Below are 6,000 nucleotides of genomic sequence, written 5' to 3'. Positions count from 1 at the left end.
TGGGAGTGGAGCCTGCTTGGGATTCTCTCTCTCCCTCTGCCCAGCCCCCCTGCTCTCGTGAATGTGGGCTCTTTCCCTCTGGGGAAAAAAAAAAGAACAACAATGAGATAGATCTGTATGTGCTGATATATGAAATAAGAAAGGTGAGTTTCAATATGATGTGATGCCATTTAAAAAGTGTAATATGCTTCTATATACACCGAAAAAATTGAGGAATATATACTACACCTTAATGTGGTTATCTTTAGAAGCTGGGGTTGGAGAGGGGCCCCTGGCTGGCTCAGTCAGTGGAGCATATGACTCTTGATCTTGGGGTCCTGAGTTCAAACCCCACGATGGGCATGGAGCCTACTTAAAAAAAAGTTGTTGGGGTTGGGGAACTTCCACTACCTAGATCTGTAATGAATTTTCTTAACAGCCAGTATATATCACATTTATAATTAAAAAATGTACCACCTATATACATACATTTAAATATGTACAATATCAGTGTCTGAAAAAGGTAGCATTAATGAACAAAGAAAGAACTGATTCAAGAGACATTTCAGTGACAAAATTAAAAGGAATCAACGAAATTATATATGGGAATTCAGGAAGAAGTCAATGTTATATAATGATTAAGATTAACAGAATGAACTTTGGAGTCAGACAAGCCTATTGTAAAAACCCATTTCCCATATTTATTAGCTGTATAACCTTGAACTCAAAAGTTATTTAAGCTCTCTGAACCCTAGATTTCAGCCCTGTAGGATGGAAGGAAATAGGATCTACTTTAGAGGGCTCTTTCAGGGGAAAAAGCAAATCAAGAATGCAAAGCACAGGGGCGCCTGGGTGGCTCAGTCGTTAAGCGTCTGCCTTCAGCTCAGGTTATGATCCCTGGGTCCTGGGATCGAGCCCCGCATTAGGCTCCCTGCTCCACGGGAAGCCTTCTTCTCCCTCTCCCCCTGCTTGTGTTCCCTCTCTCACTGTGTCTCTCTCTGTCAAGTAAATAAATAAAATCTTAAAAAAAAAAAAAAAAGAATGCGAAGCACCTAGTATCTGGAAAATAGTAGATGTTCAATAAGCAAATGACAACAACAAAAATAATAAATGACTTTTTAAAAAAAAGATTTTAATTTATTTGACAGAGTACAAGCAGGGGGAGTGGCAGGCAGAGGGAGAGGGAGAAGCAGGCTCTCAGGGAGCCTGATGCGGGGCTAGATCACAGGACCCTGGGATCATGACCTGAGCCAAAGGCAGCCGCTCAACAGACTGAGCCACCCAGGCACCCCTAAGAAATGACTTGTGCATTTCTAGCCCAAGTATTTAGAGGGAGCGTGGTTTGTTAAATAAGAAAGAGAACACAGGAGGAGAAGCAAGTCAGTTAGTGTTGCCCTGGGTGAATTCAAAGTGCCTGCGGGGATGCCCAGACAGAGATGGAATACTGACCGCAGAAGCCAATGCGAAAGGTGTGAGTGGGGGCGTCATCGGCATAATAACAGAGGTGCCCCCAAAGGTATGGGAATAGATGAGACATTCCAGAATGAACAAAAAGATGAAGAGGAAAGGACCAGGAACAGACGTGAGTGAGCACCTGTCCTGGACAGGGAGGCAGAGCGGCCAGGCAGGGTTGAGAAGAGGAAGTCAAGAGAGAGGCAAGAAAAGCACGAAGGGCGGAGAGTATCGGTAGACAAGGGCTAATGATCACTTGTGTACTGTCCTGCAGAGAGCAGGCTGAGCTCCGAGAGGAGGATGCCGTCTAGCAGGCAACAGTGCTGCGTCATCAGGAGTTAAAGTGAGGGATCACCTGCAGCTAGTGTTTGTCAAACACATTATAGCTTATAACCTGCTTTCATATCCCTTCTCTCCCTTGAGCCCCACGGCAGCTCCGTAAGAGAGATACTGTTGTTCCCTCATGAAGAAACTGAGGCTCAGAGAGGTTAAATGATTTGGCCAAAGTCACATAGTTAGGGAGTGGCAGAGCCAGCCTCCAACAGAGGCTTCCTGACACCAGGCCCAGTGGTGTTTCCTCAACATCCTGATGCCCAGCAGGGAGGAAGTGGCGACAGCAAGTAGCCTCTGACTTCATTATTTTGTTTTGTTTTGTTTTTGCTTTGTTTAGAGTGGAAGAGGTTTGAGCATGTTTGTAGGCTAAAAGGAAGAACTTTATTCTCCTGAAAGAGTTCTTAGCCTTATTTTTAAAATATAATTTATTTAGAAATAATTGCAAACATATAGAAAAGTTGCAGGAAGAATACAAAGAACTCTTTTGCTTCCTAAAATCAGATTCTGCAATTGTTAACATTTACTATTACCCCTTCCCCTCATTATCATTATTCCTTTTCTGATCAATCTGAGACAAAGTTGCAGACATGATGCCATTTCACCCCTAAATATATCACTGTGTATTTCCTCAAAACAAGTACTCTGTTCTATAACCTTTGTGCAACAGTCCCAGTCAGGAAATTAACATTGATAGAGCATGACCATCCAACCCACAGACCCCCATTCAAGTTTCACCAGCTGCCCAGTGTCTCCTTTTCCTTTCTAGCCCAGGATCCGAATCCAGAATCATGCAGTACATACCCTTGTCATGTCTCTTTGATCTGCTTTAATGTGGAACATTTACTTACCCTTTCCCTATCTTTCATGACCTTGACAGTTTTAAGAAGTACAGGCCTTTGGGGACACCTGGCTGGCTCAATCTGTACAGCGTGCAACTCCCGATCTCGGGGTTGGAAGTTCGAGCCCCACATTGGGTGTAGAGATTACTTAAAATAAAATCTTAAAAAAAAAAAGTACAGGCCTTTGATTCCTTCGGATATCCCCCAGCCTGGATCCATCTGGTGTTTGCTCATGTCTTGACTCATAATTGTTGGCAGGAGTACTACACAAAAATGACTCTGCTGTGTTCTTCTCAGTGTATCTACATCAGGGGGCACCGCTGATGAAGCTAACCTTGATCACCTGGTCAAGGTTGTGTCTGCCGGTTTTCCCCACTGTAAAGTCACCATTTTCACTTTTGTAATTAATGAGCTATTTTCTGGGGAAATACTCTGAAACTACTCTGATATCCTGTTCCCCATCAAACCTCCACCCACCGGGCTTAGTATCCATTGATGAATACTGTACGAATCGACAGTACTGTAATAATTGCCAATGGAATCTTTCTACTTCCATTATTCCATATACATATATTAGTGGGCATGCTACTGTGAAGAGGAGCTTTCTCCTCTTACATTCCGTTACATATGTATTTTTTTGTATCATTGTGGTTTCCTATTTCAGTCAATGGGTTGTAGTCCATTACTATCATTATTTATCTTGATGCTTAAAGAAATGTGGGCATTTCTTTAAGATGATTTCTGTGTCCTTTTAACATATCTCCATCATGCTTTGAGGACTTTTTTACTTCCTAGCACTACAAAATGTTTTGGGCTCATCTTGTACTTTCCTTTGATAAGGGGTGGGAACCAAGAGAGGCCAGGAAGTAGGAACATGTGGCTGAGGTTACACGGAGGCTACACCAGTCACACCACAGTAACCTGCTCATGAGGATTTCGCTGTTGGCACAACCACCCGCCCTTCATGGACTGCAGGTGCGATAATTCTATCATGAACTCTCCCTGGGTCTTGTCGTCACTTTTTCAAGATTCAAAGTCCAGTTGGGAGCATTCCAATTGGTTGGCTTAGGCCAAGTGCTTACCCCTGGGCTGTGAAGAAGTGGGAGAGAGGAGGAATGACCTCCAGTTGCCATAAAGAGGGTAGAACCTCAGCCTACCAATATTGTCCACAGTAGGGGACCATGCAGAAACAGGAAGATGATTTGAACACTGGGTGACCAACAGCTCCTTTTCCAAATATCTACTTCCTAGCTGGAGCGACAGAGATACATACATAAGCAAAGGAAAAAGTGGGAAAGATCATGTAGCAAACCAGTGGTATGCTGGTAAATTTTTAACAAAAGCTCCCCAGGGGAAAAGAAGAAAAAACAGCCCTGATTTTTAGTGTTCACCTGTTTCTGTTGTGTAACTGCTCCCACCACGCCCAATTTCAAACGTGACATGATGGAACCCAGGAACTTAGCACGAGATGCAATAGCTCACGGTTACCTAGCATTTCCACTATACAGATGCTATTGCTGCAAATCACCTCAAGAAATAATAGGAAAACACAGTGAAATAATTAGGAAGTGATGCGTTTTGAGTATTTATCACCTTTGCTTATGTATAATTTATTTAATTGTGAGTTTTTAGATTCAATTTTTAATTAAAGCTGTGTTTAACACCTGGAATGCATAGTTCTGGAAAATTCAGCAGTTGTCTCTTATGAGCCTGTGTGGGGCTTCAGTACACCATGGCACCAAATGTCTCAGGGCTTTCCTTTGATGGTGGGGAAGGCATGCCTTTATTCTTATTTTTTTACTTTATATTATATTTGAATGGTACAATTAGGAGTGGTATTTTTTTAACTGTATGTGTATCTTCAAAAAGGAATTTAATTTTAAAAATAAATAAATCCACAGAACTGTTGACCCTTGTTTCTCCACTCTCAGTCATGAACAACAGTGTCCATCGGCTTCCCTGACCCCAGTCGCAACCTCCTCCAACTGATTTATGCAAAAGGCTGCCAGATTGTAATCTCTAAAATACAACTCTAGCTGTGCCGCTTCTTTTGCAAAATCTTCAGTCACGTGGAGTCCAAATTTTCAGGCAGGATTTGAGCTCTATTTCCTTTCCAAACACCTTCCATTCTTCCACTTCTTTTTTTTTTTTTTTTTTTTTTTTATTCTTATGTCATTCTTCCACTTCTTGTCAGGGGCTTCCAAACCCTTCCCGAGAGCCTGTGGGCCACAGCTGAGGGCCTGTGGAGAGGACAATGCTTGAAGCTCCAGCCCTGCTTCCATCACAGCAGCTGATTCTATTTCACATATTCCAGGTAAGATTTCATTTGGAAAAAAACAAAAAACAAAAAAACACATTCTGTTGCTAAAAAAAAAGTGTTTGAAATGAACCCTTTTAGTCCAACAGCAGGGCTCATCCCAGTCAGGTGCTCTGAAATCTGCATGTTTCCTTGAGGCATTTCCTGTGTTCATTTACTTCACTGATGGTTGACTGAGTACTTCCTATGTGCCAGACACTGGGCATGAAGCAGTGGACAAGACAGACTGTTCCTCCCTGGGGAGCTTACAGTTAGGAGAAGTGACAAGAGATATTTGAAGAATTAACAATTCCAAGGGGCCTGGCTGGCTCAGTCACTGGAGCATGTGACTCTTCATCTTGGGGTCATGAGTTTGAGCCCCATGTTGGGGGTAGAGTTTACTAGGAAGGAAGGAAGGAAGGGAGGGAGGGAGGGAGGGAGGAAAAGAAAAGAAACAAAGCCTTTCCCCTTCCTCCTCCTCCTCACCCATCCTTTGAAGTTTATCTCAGAGGCCACAGATTTTATAAAATTTTTTGATCTACCTTTCCTACAGACCAGAAGAACTCCCTTCTCCATGTGATTTTGTATGTCAAGGCTGTTTGCTGTTCTTCCTGTGCAGCCTCCATTCCCTCACCTTCTGGTGGTAGTACAGGAACAGTTTTTGGGAAACTACCTCTCCCTTCTCTCCTCTCCCAGCTCAGTAGGTTCCAACTGGTCTTCAGGACTGGGCAGGTGACCCAGGCCTGGTTAACTGGCACACAGAATCCCCCCCTAGCCATAGGCGACCCCTCTGACTACAAAGGTTGGATAAAAGATCCCAGATGGCCCATAGTGATCCAAGACATGTGTAGGAAGTTCAGGAAACAGGTGCTGTCTTTTCCCCTGAAAAGATACAGACCCAGAATTTTTGGCAATGCTGTGCTGTGGAGGGTAAAGCCAACATGGAACCAAGTAGAGCTAGATGAAGGGAAGAGACAGATCATTGTGACCTGGAATGCCTGGGTCAAGCCACCTCTAAAGCCTGACCTCGGGACATTTTAGTTCCTTAAGACAATAAATTTCTCCTTTTGCTGAAGTAATTTTAAGTCAGGTTCCTTAGAA

This window comes from Leptonychotes weddellii, chromosome 10 (genome assembly GCF_054177405.1).
Source record: "Leptonychotes weddellii isolate Sample4059 chromosome 10, ASM5417740v2, whole genome shotgun sequence".
Taxonomy (NCBI): domain Eukaryota; kingdom Metazoa; phylum Chordata; class Mammalia; order Carnivora; family Phocidae; genus Leptonychotes; species Leptonychotes weddellii.
Note: the sequence above shows the minus strand (reverse complement) of the source record.